Genomic DNA, 16,131 nt, shown 5'->3' on the forward strand with positions numbered 1-16,131 from the left:
GTGGTAGTGCCAGCATGATTTAAGTGTACTGGGTAGTGTCAGCATGCTTTAAGTGTACTGGTTTAGTGTCAGCATGCTTTAAGTGTACTGGATTGTAATGGATGGATAATTATGCCTCAATATAGATGTTTTATAAGTGAATTAAATGTACTCAGGAGAGAGTTAGAATGTGAATGACTTGTGTGTTTTATTACTGTACAGTGGATTATCAAAACTACTGCTTAAATTTTTAAAAAAATATGTCTAAGCACTTAGTAGTTTGTAGAGTGTGTGCTCCAAAGGAACATGTGACATATTTGATAGCAATGCATTTCACATATATACATATATTGAAAGGAGTTTATTGGAGTTGTATATTAATTTTGAAGAACAATGCTCTGCAGTTGTCAGAAATGTGTGGCTTTTCACAAGAGTATGCTATTTATAAAGTAATAGATAGACATAAATAATTTCAAGTTGTGTATTGTGAAATTTTGTTTCTATTATTCATTAGTTGGATTTATGGTGCTTAAATAACACTGTATTGCTTGAGAATCATTCTTCTAAGCCCATGGCTGTATTCAGAACTTGCATTAAAAAACAAATGAGCATGTGTTTCATGGTGACATTATTTCATGTGCTTATTACAAGTAGATCAAGCATTTCAGGACACAGAGTACTAGTGATATGGAAAAATGGGAACCAGCCTGGAAATGGGTGAAAATAAAATAGAGTATATATGGGTTAGTCTGACCAGGATTGGTTAATAATGTAAGTTTAGTTTTAGAATAAAGAATCTTTTGAGAGCATATCCTAGTTGTAAGTGAAAAAAAATAGAGACATTGTTTTACTGATGGAATTTCAGTCATTTAACAGTCTTGAGTTTGGAACACTCATTATTAAAATTAACACCTGACTCTTTGGTGCAGAATTGAAAGCACATGTTTCAAACACATGCAGATCCAGAAAATGCCGTGGCTCATATCCTTTCCTCTACACAGAAGCTGACATCCAGGTTTCTCCTATAATGATAAATATAGGTTTGATTCTGGGCACTCTAATTTTTTAAGTTTTTGAATTTTTAATGTCATGATGCTTGCTATGGGAGCTGAATTAGTACCATAATTACTATAGACAGCTACAGCAATACACATTGACTCCACATATGCAGCTGCAGTTAACTTTACTATAAATGCAATCATATCGTTCTATTTGTGGATAAAAAGCAAAATGAATACCTGATCATTAGGTGTTTCATAGTGACATTATTTCATATGTTAATTACAAGGAGATCTTTAGGTGTTTCATAGAGACATTATTTCACATGTTAATTACAAGCAGATCATTAGGTGTTTCATAGTGACATCTTTGCATATGTTAATTACAAGGACATCATTACATGTTTCATGGTGACATTATTTCATGTGCTGATTACAAGTAGGTCATTCTGTGTTTCATGTTGACATTATTTCATGTGCTAATTACAAGTAGGTCATTCTGTGTTTCATGTTGACATAATTTCATGTGCCTAATTACAAGGAGATCATTTTGTGTTTCATGGTGACATTATTTCATGTGCTAATTACAAGTAGGTCATTCTTTGTTTCATGGTGACATTATTTCATGCGCCTAATTACAAGGAGATCATTTTGTGCTTCATGGTTACATTATTTCATGTGCTAATTACTAGCAGGTCATCATGCGCTTCATGGTGACATTATTTCATGTGCTAATTACTAGCAGGTTATCATGCGCTTCATGGTGACATTATTTCATGTGCTAATTACTAGCAGGTCATCATGTGCTTCATGGTGACATTATTTCATGTGCTAATTACAAGGAGATCATTCTGTGTTTCATGTTGACATTATTTCATGTGCTAATTACAAGCAGGTCATTCTGTGTTTCATGGTGCATTATTTTATGTGCCTAATTACAAGATCATTTTGTGTTTAATGGTGACATCATTTAATGTGCTAATTACAAGCAGACTGTCATGTGTTTCATGGTGACATTATTTCATGTGCTAATTACAAGCAGGCCATCATGTGTTTAATGGTGACATCATTTAATGTGCTAATTACAAGCAGGCCATCATGTGTTTCATGGTGACATTATTCCATGTGCTAATTACAAGCAGGCCATCATGTGTTTAATGGTGACATTATTCCATATGCTAATTACAAGCAGGTCATCATGTGCTTCATGATGACATTATTTCATGTGCTAATTACAAGCAGACCATCATGTGCTTAATGGTGACATTATTTCATGTGCTAATTACAAGCAGGCCATCATGTGTTTAATGTTGACATTATTTCATGTGCTAATTACAAGCAGGTCATCATGTGCTTCATGATGACATTATTTCATGTGCTAATTACAAGCAGGCCATCATGTGCTTAATGGTGACATTATTTCATGTGCTAATTACAAGCAGGCCATCATGTGTTTAATGGTGACATTATTTCATGTGCTAATTACAAGCAGGCCATCATGTGTTTAATGGTGACATTATTTCATGTGCTAATTACAAGCAGGCCATCATGTGTTTAATGGTGACATTATTTCATGTGCTAATTACAAGCAGGTCATCATGTGCTTCATGGTGACATATTCCATGTGCTAATTACAAGCAGGCCATCATGTGTTTAATGGTGACATTATTCCATATGCTAATTACAAGCAGGTCATCATGTGTTTTATGTTGACATTATTCCATGTGCTAATTACAAGCAGGCCATCATGTGTTTAATGGTGACATTATTTCATGTGCTAATTACAAGCAGGCCATCATGTGTTTAAGGGTGACATTATTTCATGTGCTAATTACAAGCAGGCCATCGTGTGTTTCATGGTGACATTATTTCATGTGCTAATTACAAGCAGGTCATCATGTGCTTAATGGTGACATTATTTCATGTGCTAATTACAAGCAGGCCATCATGTGCTTCATGGTGACATTATTTCATGTGCTAATTACAAGCAGGCTATCATGTGCTTCATGGTGACATTATTTCATGTGCTAATTACAAGCAGGCCATCATGTGCTTCAGTTCAATAAGGAAAACCAAAGCCCATAAAAATACTAACATTATTTTGGTTAATGAAAATGTGACTGGAAAATGTCTGTTTGTAAAAAATTGCAATGACAGAATCATTTTCTATCATTGATCTCAAACATATGGCAAATAAAGTGAAGTTTGGCATGAAACTGAATCATTCATCAATGAAACTGCAGTTGCAAAACAAGCTGTATTCAATTATAGAAACATGGTTGAATACATAATGAATATCAGTAACATTGTGTTTGTAAAATATTGATCTTTTAATATAAAGAGTATCATGCTCTGTCATTTAATTAAATGATATTGTCTTTTTTATGATATTATATTTTGTGTAAATGATTTTATTTCTTGCACAGTCTTTACAGCTGTCAGGTGATCATTGTTCTTTCTGTAGGGCTCTGAAATGGGTATAGTTTGTTGTATGAACTGAATGAGGTAAGGATTTATTCAGTTTATTGTATGAACTAAATGATGTAAGGATTTATATAGTTTGTTGTATGAACTGAATGATGTAAGGATTTATACAGTTTATTGTATGAACTGAATGATGTAAGGATTTATATAGTTTGTTGTATGAACTGAATGATGTAAGGATTTATATAGTTTGTTGTATGAACTGAATGATGTAAGGATTTATATAGTTTATTGTATGAACTGAATGATGTAAGGATTTATATAGTTTGTTGTATGAACTGAATGATGTAAGGATTTATACAGTTTATTGTATGAACTGAATGATGTAAGGATTTATATAGTTTGTTGTATGAACTGAATGATGTAAGGATTTATATAGTTTGTTGTATGAACTGAATGATGTAAGGATTTATATAGTTTATTGTATGAACTGAATGATGTAAGGATTTATATAGTTTGTTGTATGAACTGAATGATGTAAGGATTTATATAGTTTATTGTATGAACTGAATGATGTAAGGATTTATACAGTTTGTTGTATGAACTGAATGATGTAAGGATTTATACAGTTTGTTGTATTTACTGAATGATGTAAGGATTTATACAGTTTGTTGTATTTACTGAATGATGTAAGGATTTATATAGTTTGTTGTATGAACTGAATGATGTAAGGATTTATACAGTTTATTGTATGAACTGAATGATGTAAGGATTTATACAGTTTATTGTATGAACTAAATGATGTAAGGATTTATATAGTTTGTTGTATGAACTGAATGATGTAAGGATTTATACAGTTTATTGTATGAACTGAATGATGTAAGGATTTATACAGTTTGTTGTATGAACTGAATGATGTAAGGATTTATATAGTTTGTTGTATGAACTGAATGATGTAAGGATTTATATAGTTTATTGTATGAACTGAATGATGTAAGGATTTATATAGTTTATTGTATGAACTGAATGATGTAAGGATTTATATAGTTTATTGTATGAACTGAATGATGTAAGGATTTATATAGTTTGTTGTATGAACTGAATGATGTAAGGATTTATATAGTTTATTGTATGAACTGAATGATGTAAGGATTTATATAGTTTGTTGTATGAACTGAATGATGTAAGGATTTATATAGTTTGTTGTATGAACTGAATGATGTAAGGATTTATATAGTTTATTGTATGAACTGAATGATGTAAGGATTTATACAGTTTGTTGTATGAACTGAATGATGTAAGGATTTATACAGTTTGTTGTATTTACTGAATGATGTAAGGATTTATTCATTTGCTTTATAGAATCTGATTTACCCTGGGTGGCCAAGACATTTAAGGCATTCGTCTTTACAGATTAGTCACATGTCACTTTTGTCTGTCTGGGTTTGGGTCTGAGCTTGATCAACAGGAGTATGTGAGGAAGCATGCCATTTGCTTCCCATGAACCAGTGGTTCTTCCCAGGTTTTTCTTCTGCCATATATATTGGCCACCTTATATAGCCTATCAAGTGCGGAGTAATAGCATTAAACCCAACAAAACCAGAACGTTAATCATAGATTCTGTGATTTTTCCTGTATTTCTTATTATTTCTGCTTGAAATTCCTTATATGCCCTAGTATAGTCTGTATATTTTATTATATTGATGCCTGCAGTTTGTCAGAAATCAGTGGCTGTACTGGGAATGATACCTAGCAGTCTTCAAAATCTTTTCAGCGTGTATAGAAAGAAACAATATTATCACAATACTGTTTCAGACTCAATGTGTGTAAAAGAACAACAATGTCATGATGCAGCAAGAAACAATATCACAATATGAGAATCAAAGTGTGTAGAAAGAAACTGTCAATTATGATATTAGGTTCAGAGTGTCTAGAAAGAAACAGTGTCACTTATGTTGGCAGGATCAAGGTGTGTAGAATGAAACAGTGTCACTTATGATGGCAGGGTCTACGTGTGTAGAATGAAACAGTGTCACGTATGATGTCAGGATCAAGGTGTGTAGAATGAAACTGTCACTTATGATGGCTGGGTCTAGGTGTGTAGAACGAAACAGTGTCACGATAGCAGGGTTTAGATGTGTAGAATGAAACAGTGTCACTTATGATGTCAGGATCAAGGTGTGTAGAATGAAACTGCCACTTAGGATGGCAGGGTCTAGGTGTGAAGAATGAAACAGTGTCACTTATGATGGCAGAGTCTAGGTATGTAGAATGAAACAGTGTCACTTATAATGTCAATGTCACGATCAGGGTGTGTAGAACGAAACAGTGTCACTTGTGATGGCAGGGTCTAGGTGTGTAGAACAAAACAGTGTCACTTACGATGGCAGGGTCTAGATGTGTAGAACAAAACAGTGTCACTTATGATGTCAGGATCAAGGTGTGTAGAATGAAACTGTCACTTATGATGGCAGGGTCTAGGTGTGTAGAACGAAACAGTGTCACTTACAATGGCATGGTCTAGATGTGTAGAACAAAACAGTGTCACTTATGATGTCAGGATCAAGGTGTGTAGAATGAAACTGTCACTTATGATGGCAGGGTCTAGGTGTGTAGAACGAAACAGTGTCACTTACAATGGCAGGGTTTAGGTGTGTAGAATGAAACAGTGTCACTTATGATGTCAGGATCAAGGTGTGTAGAATGAAACTGTCACTTAGGATGGCAGGGTCTAGGTGTGTAGAATGAAACAGTGTCACTTATGATGGCAGAGTCTAGGTGTGTAGAATGAAACTCATGATGGCAGGGTCTAGATGTGTAGAACAAAACAGTGTCATTTATGATGGCAGGGTCTAGATGTGTAGAACGAAACAGTGTCGCTTATGATGGCAGGGTCTAGATGTGTAGAACAAAACAGTGTCACTTATGATGGCATGGTCTAGGTTTGTAGAACAAAACAGTATCATTATATGGCTCAGAGTGTGTGTAAAAAAGAAACAGTATCACATACGATATTCAATGTGTGTAAACAAAAGCAGTATAACTTATGAGGCTCAAGTGTATAAATAGAAAGTTTTGCTTGTGATACGGGGCTCAAAACAACATTCAGATTCCAATGAACTTTCCAAATTTTCAATCAACTGGCATATTACATTACCACGGCATGTTTAGGCTGCACACAGTTGGTAAATCTCAGTAGAGACATGCCATTAATGAATAATTATTGTTTGTTTTCTTACTGGTATATTCTTTCTTTCTTTTCTTTGACTTGTACATTTTTATAATTTGGGTTTTTCATTATTATAGTATTGTTAATATTGTGTTACTCTAAATGTTTGAACCGTTTGTCAGTTTATTAGAGGGACTCAAGGAAGGCTAGCTTTTTGCTAACTGTGTTGCCTTTTTTAAAGAAAAGAGTATTATTAGTAGTAGTAGTAGTAGTAGTAGTATTCAGTATAGGACATTGTCTAAGAGTAGAGAATACAGTGCATTCATGGTCCAATCATTTTTATTTTCAATATTTTCATGGATAAATAATAACTAACATTAGTTGAGAATATGGGTGTATGAAAATACAAAACTGTGAATGAACTGTAATGTTGTCAGGTTTCTCAGATGTTTCCAAGTTTCATTGGAATGCATAAGATTTTATTGAATCTAAATTATTATAACTGGGTATGGTATGCGCCTTTGGAAGTGAGAAAAGGACACGAACCATTTTTTGTTGTTGCAGTTATCAGGTTTACATAAGTACAGAGTATCTGGTTAATGAAATTTTTCTTGCATACTAAATTGTAATCATTTATTTTCCATTGTTCCTTATCTTTCATAATGTATCATGATATATGGTTCCCAGCATTATAAATACTATTGTTGATAATACTGCAAACACAAAATTGAACAGTGAATGCTTTATTATGAGATGGGGGTGGGGGGTGATGAATATCAGCTAGGTTCATGTAGAAGATTTTGTTGTTGTTGTTGTTGTTGTAGGGTTTAACACCATTTTTCAGCACAATATAGGCTATATATGGCAGCCATTATAAATGGTGGAGGAAGAACCCTGGAAAACCCCAGGAAGAACCACCGACCCACGTGAAACTACTGGCAGGCTTTCTCACATACCAACGTTAGCCAAGCCTGAGACTCGAACTCACGCAGACAGAGGTGAGATGGCAGTGATCCGTAACGTTGAGCGCTTTAGACCACTCGGCCACTCGGGGCCCCTCATATAGAAGAAACTTTGTCTTAAATAAATGATAGAAATAGTGAAACCCATGGAAAATAGGAGTGTCAGAAAATTGTGATGTAATTAGCGTGTCTTTCATTGCTCACTTTGTATGGCAATTTTATGGATTAGGCATGAATTATATGTTTGCAACAAGAACTATGATGAAAACAATATCCTCCGCATACCAAGGAATAAATGATTGCACTAATATATGACTGTATGAGGTTTATTTGAAGATCAGCACAATCCTCGCTATACAGTACAGAGTCAATTTAAGCATCCCAAAAACGGTCTGGTTTGGTTTTGGTGTCTTATTGTACAGCTGTGGAAGTAGGTTATTTAGTGCCAAGGCATTTAAGTATAAAGTACCATACACAAGGACACACCATGGTAGATGATCTGGGCTGATCCAGTGGTAGGATTTGAATGTAGCTTTCAATCATGAGTCCAGCATGGTTACACCACTGAACTGTCATGGCTCCTGCATTCCATTATTCATCTCTTATGAAATGCATTAAAGGATGTATTAGACTTTTTCTATATTGACAAGCCCGCAGGGGGTTATAAAAAAGATGTGCTAAACAAAGATAGATGTAAAATCCTTCCAGTGTCAGGCCCAATTTGGATATAGATGACACTCTTTTAAAATGTTCAACACTTAGATGGAAAGTCATCCTGTGATGTATCTCAAGGTAAAGAGGTTGCCTGCCTCAGAGTTGCCCATAACACTCTTGTGACATACAGGAGGTTGCATGAGGAAACTACAGAGGGAACACAGCTGTGAGTGAGACTAGTTTGCAGTGAGGATGGTTATCTTGCAGATGTGTGATTTCAGTTTTTAATGTAACTATAACAATTGTTCAGCCATATTGCTATGGTGTCTGCTGTGTGGCAGCTTATAGCGATGTCTAGCATTGATGCATCATGCAGAATACATGTAGCATGATGTAACACCCAGACAGATTATCCTGACACCAGGCCGACCAGCCCTAACACTAACCTCTTAATGCTGAGTGCAGAGCGAGGCAACTGTTAGTACTGTTTTTATAAGTCTTTCATATGACTTGGCCAGGCTTTGAACCTGCAACCTCCCACATCTGAGGCAGATGCTCTAACCACTAGGCCACTGGAGCAGTTATCTTGCAGGTTCACATTGCTTTTTTTTCAACTATCTATATTTTGCAGGTATAGCTAGTTAAAAAAACTCAATGTGAATTTAAAAAATCATAAAGTGTGCAATGTTTGCAAATCTTGCAAAAGCAAAATAATTTTCAGAATAGTTATTCATGCAAATAAAAACATTTTTTTAAAAATATATTAATTGCTAATGAGAAGGTCATAGAAACTTTATGTTGCAAATGTGTACAATTTTTGCTAAAAGCATACTGATTAAAAATATACAAGATTTTTTTAAAAGTGCACATGAGTTTTCCTACTGAAAAATTTCCATTGAGTGAACAAAAGATTTACACCAATACTTCAACTTTCATTAGTCTAAATTCTACAGATAAAACACAAATTAGATTGATGATTTCAAGTAATTGTGAATTCATTAATTGGGTACTAATTTTCATGGGGTCCCAATTTTTATGAATTTTGTGGTTGCCACAACCCACAAATAAAGACCCCAATGATAATCCTTTTGCTTAAAAACAAAAAGCCTTCGTAATGATGATTTAAGTACTGAAGAAAATATAATTATTTTGCAAAAGGAAAATAAATTGATACCCATCAAACATGCTTGGATTCATAATGCAAGGGTCTTAGGTTTGATTATACCTACCCAGTCCAGCCCTAATCAGCGACTTTGTTTTCTCCTTGGAGATGATACTTTGCTCCCATTTCCTTCCTGTGATCCAGCCAGTAATGGATGAGAAGTGCCTTTACAAACAATAAGAAAACTCCATCTCAGTTTAGCATACATTGTTGCCTTTTGTATGTCTGTATTTCAGATTTACAGTAATTTCTGTCATTTATATACTGGTTAGATGAGTGATTTATGTTTGATAAATTATTTTCTGTAAAACTTGATAGGAAATAGCAATGCTTGTACATTAATCAGAATTCTCTGTCTTATGTAAGATTTTTTTACAGGTTTTTACAGATGTATTCTATTTACACTATTTTTTACAAGATTTTTTAAAGGTTTAATCTGTTAAACCTTGTAGGTCACAGAGTACTTTGGTATATCTGCAGTCATCTATCAATTCAAGTGTGCATGTTTTTTTTTTCTCTCCAAGGACTTAGATCTTTATCACATAGTTGTATATTTGCATTTATTATCTGCAAATACAGTGTAGTACAGTTTGATAACTGCAATTGTCTCATTATGATGTAAATTATGCACCTTGTATAAAAGCAATGCAAATCACTCCCCATTTTTTTTAATTAATAACTGCAAATAAAACAATGTTATTGCCCTCGGTAAACACACTTTATCAATTTGGGGTTCTCCAACTGCATTTTATGGTCTTTGTGGGCGCCGTATTGGGTAATTTTACACCAATATTACGCCTTCTTAAGTATTAAGAATGTAATAAAAGGTTATAATAAACTTGCTAATTGATACTGATAATACATTTGCCAAATCCTTAATCAGCTCATAGTAATATTATATTCCTTGCCTTTCATATTTTTCTAATATGAAGGCCTTTTTAAATGTAAGCATTTTTCTTTGAAGTATGCACTTGGTGTACTTATCTAGTTGAACCCAAAGGATTGATGGGCCAACCAGCAATTTTGATGCCAAACCAGGGCCACTCAGAACAAACAAGGGTATCAGATTTTGCCATATCTCATAACCTGTGCTCACATTTCATGAATGGCTATTTGCCTTAGTGATCAAAGACCGTGGTTATTGAAGGTTTGACATTACATCAATAAAGTCAATAGAATTTTACCATTTTCAACTACTATAGTATATATCATACAGGAGTTAATTGACAGGGGCAGCCTAATTAAAGTTTTCCAAATTTGCTACAATGGGCATAAAATTATTTATTATCAGTAGTTGCATCTACCTTACTGGTCATTTATAATCCCCTCCTTTTTGAGATCTTAAGAACCATAGGATAGAATGAGATAGATCTGAGCTCAATATACTAGTTTCACCAGATTATTTATGCATCTATTTATGCTAGTGACTATGAGAAACAGCAATATAAAGGACACAGCTCGTACATTTTTTTTCTTGGTTCATGTTGCATGCATTTATAAATGGCACCTGTCCTCAAAGTAAAAATATAGTGTTTTTTTTAGTGTATTTCATAAAAATATATGCTCTGTGTGCTTACATATGACGATTTAACATGCAGACAAATAGAATGTTATATAATGTACTGGAAGAGAAGTCTTTATTAATCGTCCAATTAATCCTAACCAACTGCATAGACCAAGAACTGATGGTGCATATAAAAATACCATATGTGATGGCAGATCTGGGTCTTTGTAGTTTGAAGTTACATCCAACTTGTATGTGAATATACATAAATGGCCTCTCAATTCTGGCTTCCCTGCAGACTTGACATATTTTTGGACCCCAAATCACCCATGGTAAATCAAGCCTGATTATATTGGTCACCACAATAAAACAACCCTAATTTGTCATCTTGACAGGGTCCAATTAAAAACTTTGTAGAGGAAATTCTGGCTTGATGGGATGTTGATATTCTGTGTGATCTGATGGGGCTTAATGAAAACGTTTCTTTAAAGGAAAATAAACTTTAATTTTCATGTGTGCCTCCAGTAAGTATATGAAGTGTCTGGAAATATATGTACTTTTTGGGTTAAATTCCATTGAGCAGTTTAAAAATATGACTGATTAATTTTGAACATTCGCATCAATAGTGTATGCTATGTAATTCATTTGGATGGATGTGGGTGAGGTATCAATAAGTCCCATCTGGTTTATGAGAAATACATTAGTTCTTGGAATTCTTAAAAGTCCCATCTGGTTTATGAGAAATACATTAGTTCTTGGAATTCTTAAAAGTCCCATCTGGTTTATGAGAAATAAATTAGTTCTTGGAATTCTTAAAAGTCCCATCTGGTTTATGAGAAATACATTAGTTCTTGGAATTCTTAAAAGTCCCATTTGGTTTATGAGAAATACATTAGTTCTTGGAATTCTTAAAAGTCCCATGGATGATGATAAACTACACAATGAATAATGAAGATGAATTTCGATTATGTATCCATTAAGTTGTTGATTGCAGGAAAGAAGTAAAGAATGTATCCCTAACTAAGTGACATAAAGCAAAATACAAAATTTTCTGCACGTTTTACACTAAACAAATTTGGTTTGTACAAGCAGTTTGTTTTCATTGTGTGAAAAAAATTAAGATTAGCACAAAGAAGTCAGTCCTCAACACTTTAATCTGGCTTTTGGCATATATGCTTATTAAAATTAGATTTTGTAAGGTCTGTTTATAAACAGACAATTGTGCTACTGGTAAAGCTCATTAATTTTCATTTCTTTTTACAGGAAATGAAGTCAATAACCTCAGGCCTAATTCAATTCCATGTATGTATTTTTATCTCACCAAGCCATATGATAAATCCTGCATGTATTTTTATCTCACCTGCTCATATGATAAGGCATGCACATATTTTATCTTGCCTGGCAATATGATAAGGCATACATGTATTTTTATCTCACCTGGCAATATAATAAGGACTGTATGTATTTTTATCTCACCTGGCAATATAATAAGGACTATGTATTTTTATCTCACCTGGCAATATAATAAGGACTGTATGTATTTTTATCTCACCTGGCAAAATAATAAGGACTGTATGTATTTTAATCTCACCTGGCAATATAATAAGGACTGTATGTATTTTTATCTCATGTGGCCATATCATAAGGCCTGGATATATTTTTTATCTGACAGGGCCTTGTAATAAGGCCTGCATCCATTGCGCATTGGGTGTCTTGCATATTGCATCCATTAAGTATCACTTTTCCGAATGTTTTCTGAGAAACGACTTGGCAGATTTCAACAAAATTTGGCAGAAGGAATCCTGAAAAGAGGGGATTTAAAATTTTTATAAACAATGCTGATCCACAATCAAAAACGACTACCATTACTAAAAGTATAAGTACTTTTAAATGACTTCTCAAAAACTACTTTGCAGAATTAGAAGAACGAATTTAACAGAGAACATCAAGGCTTCAAGGACTTTCAATGTGTACAAATGATGGCTTCAAGGACTTTCAATGTGTACAAATGATGCCAACCTGCTATCAACTATGGCTACTGCTTCTAAAATGGAAAAACCTTTAAACTGCTTTTTCTATAAATAGTTTGAATGAGACCAAATATGGCAGAAAACATTCTAGAATGAATGGTTTTCAGGTGTATATAAATGATGATAAATGATGCCAATCCCCTATCAGATATGGCCAAATTTACTAAATATAGTTCATGTTGGAATGAACGACTTCTACCCAAAATATACAGAGTTTCCAAATTTATGCAAATGATGCAGATCCCCACATTCAAATATGGTTGCATTTAGTAAAAACAGATGAACCTTTAAACAGCTTCTTAAAACCCACTGAACATAATGTTAACAAATTTGTTAGAAAGAATCCTGGTATGACTGGCTTTCAATTTGAAAAAGAAAATCCCCATCTGCCTTCAAATATTATCAACATAACCAAAATTAGAAAAACTTTTTGGCTACTCACAAACCATTCAAAACAATTTGACCAAATCAATACAGAAAGCATCTCAGCATGAAGGACTTTAGCTTTGTACAGATGTTGCTGATTGACATCAAGTATGCCACTGTTACTAAGGATAGGAAAACCTTGGAAGATCAAATATTGATGAAAAAATCTGTAGCAAGTAAGTACAAGTTTTCCTGATCTTTACTGAACAATATATATCAATTTAAAATCTGCTTCCACAGTAAAACTTACTGCTATTGAAGTTCCAAAATTACTCAAATTGATGAGCAGTTAGAGTGTTAAAAATCACAGACTGCACTACCTACCTTGATTCAGGACCACTGAAGTGGCCTAAGTGGTTAGCGTGTCCAGCTCAGATGTGAGAGGTTGCAGGTTCAAACCCTGGCAGAGTCATACCAAAGACTTTAAAAAATGGTACTAGTAGTTACTTCACTTGGTGCTCAGCATTTAGAAGTTAGTGCTAGGACTACTTGGCCTGGTGTAAGGATATTGTGTTTGGGTGGAACATGATCACACATGTCTATGGCATGATTTCCGCTTTTTAGGCATCACTATAAACTTCCACACACACTGCAAGCATCGTAACAATATGACTAAAATTGTAAAATGTCTCTTATAAACCCAAATCACAGACAAACACACCCTTGATTTAGCCTCAGTTTGTTATTAAGTATGAAGTCATTGTAGAATAAGCTGACCATCCATTGCTGTAGAGGTGTAATGATGGAATGGTCTTCTGTCTCTCTATCAGTCGATGATCTTTTTGACTATTGGTATAGCATTAATTCTTTTAATTTTTTCAATCCCTACCTGATCACTGGTCATTGCATTGACTATTCCTTAGCACTATAATCTCTACATTAGTGATGTTTTTGTTTTGGCTGTATTTTACTTCACATATCAGGAGCAGGTAATACCTGTGCTAACTTTGGTCAGGGGGGTCTCACTCTTAACCACAATAATTCAAAAACTATTCAACAGAAATTTATAAAACTACAAACATTGGTGTTTTTCAGGTAAGGATAATTAACAAATATCTTTTAACACATTAACCTTTACATGACGACATTTCAAAAACTCCACAGAGTTTAATCAAATCTAACAGAAAGCATTGTAGCAAAAAGGCCTTTAAATTTTGTACAAAGGGTGACAAGCAACCATCAGATATGTTCTCCATTGTTAAAAACCCACTTTATTGTGAAAATCTGTTCCACAAAACTGTGTCCAGCCTTGAGAGCGTGTAGAACGTTTGACACTGGAGAAATGATGCTAACATGTTACCTAATTTGGACAAAGATACAAAAATAGAAAATATAGGAAGGGATGTATGTATAAATAGCATATGTAATGAACAGCAGATTTCTACAGAATCATACTGACCCAGATCTCTTTGCTAACTATTTTTGCTATTTTGCTGTTTGGCATTGGTCAGCCAGGTACATGGTCTTGGGCCTCTTGTTAATAATATGATAAATTTCAATATCAATTGTTTTGCAAGATTGATCAATGATTAGTCAGAACAGTTCATGTAAATCATTCCATGAGTTTCCAACAAGACACTTCATTACACAAAACCCCAATTCAACATAAGAGTATTTTTACACACACATTAAACTAGGCCTATTTTTTGTTTTAATAGATGTCTTCTATCTTTACACTCTTTACTCAAATAAATATTGAATTTATCTCCATATATATCAGACAAAGTTCAGGGTTTCAACAATTGTTTATATGTTTGTTCCAGAGTGGACAAAGTTTATCATTTGGAACAATCAATTGGAAACCACATTTTTATAAAATAGTAGCAAAATCTAATTCAAACAAAAACAGGCCTCTTCACTGTTGACCCTTTGTGTGCCATAAGAATTGAATGTTTAATCATTAATCACTTATTTAAATTGATAATGCCAATCATTACATCAATTCTGTTTGTAATATTTATTAGCAGTTATAAAACTTTGAATACCAGCTCTCCTACCACTAATTTTCCTTTTGTTACTTATGTATATTTATTCCCAAACTCTATTAACCTCACAGTCTTTTTGATGACTTGTTCATGAAACATGGCTAGAAGCCACAGTAAATATTAAGTCGTGACTAAAATTTGCAAAACTCTTGAAAAATTTATCAGAACAAGATCGGAAGTTTGCAGTTCATCTTCATCTAATGAAAAGTATTTATCTGTTCCAATTGGTCAATATTTAGTTTAATTTTGAATACGTGCAATGAATACAGTTCATGAAGTACTTCCAATTTTTTAATTTGGCATTTAAGAGCAAGTTTGAACTTGGAATGAAATAGATAGGTTTTGTTCAAGTTTCAGTTATTTCACACTCGGAGGAAATTTCTTGACAAATATCTCTCTTTCTCCCATATAATGAGTTGTTGTGACCATCCATTGGTAATTGGCATTGTCTGGCCGCACTGATCTACAAAACCTGTACGATTTAGTGAAGTGATAACTGTTTTGACATAACAAAGACTGGCAATGATTTGAATACTTGACCAGAGGTCAATGCAAAAGCTCAATGGCCCCATAGTGGGCAAAAAGAATAATGTCCATGCTTGTGCTGATGGCAAGGGTTAATTTAGAACAGGAATGGCCTTGGAAATATAAAGAGAAGCTCATCAGGCAGGACAGACATGTCTCCAGAAAACTGCAATAAAATGATTTAGTCAATGATTTATTTGGGTTTAATTCCAGATTTGGTCTTCAAAGTCACACTACATTGTCATCATTGCTAATTAAATTGATTTAAATTCAGTTTTGAAAGCACATCTTACACAATATACCCATAAAAAAA

General features: G+C 33.9%; 1 long non-coding RNA gene across 5 annotated transcripts in view; it reads left to right on the top strand.

Moving 5' to 3' along the window:
* LOC149805688 (uncharacterized) overlaps positions 1-16,131 on the top strand; it is a 234,785-nt gene that overhangs the window by 115,694 nt on the left and 102,960 nt on the right. For all 5 annotated transcript variants that reach the window (XR_016419768.1, XR_016419770.1, XR_016419767.1 and 2 more), the window contains exon 5: positions 12,116-12,154. This is a non-coding gene — a long non-coding RNA (uncharacterized LOC149805688). The remainder of the gene's footprint in view (positions 1-12,115; positions 12,155-16,131) is intronic.

Source organism: Sinohyriopsis cumingii, chromosome 2 (genome assembly GCF_028554795.1).
Source record: "Sinohyriopsis cumingii isolate HCF-2022 chromosome 2, ASM2855479v2, whole genome shotgun sequence".
NCBI classification, from domain to species: Eukaryota; Metazoa; Mollusca; class Bivalvia; order Unionida; family Unionidae; genus Sinohyriopsis; species Sinohyriopsis cumingii.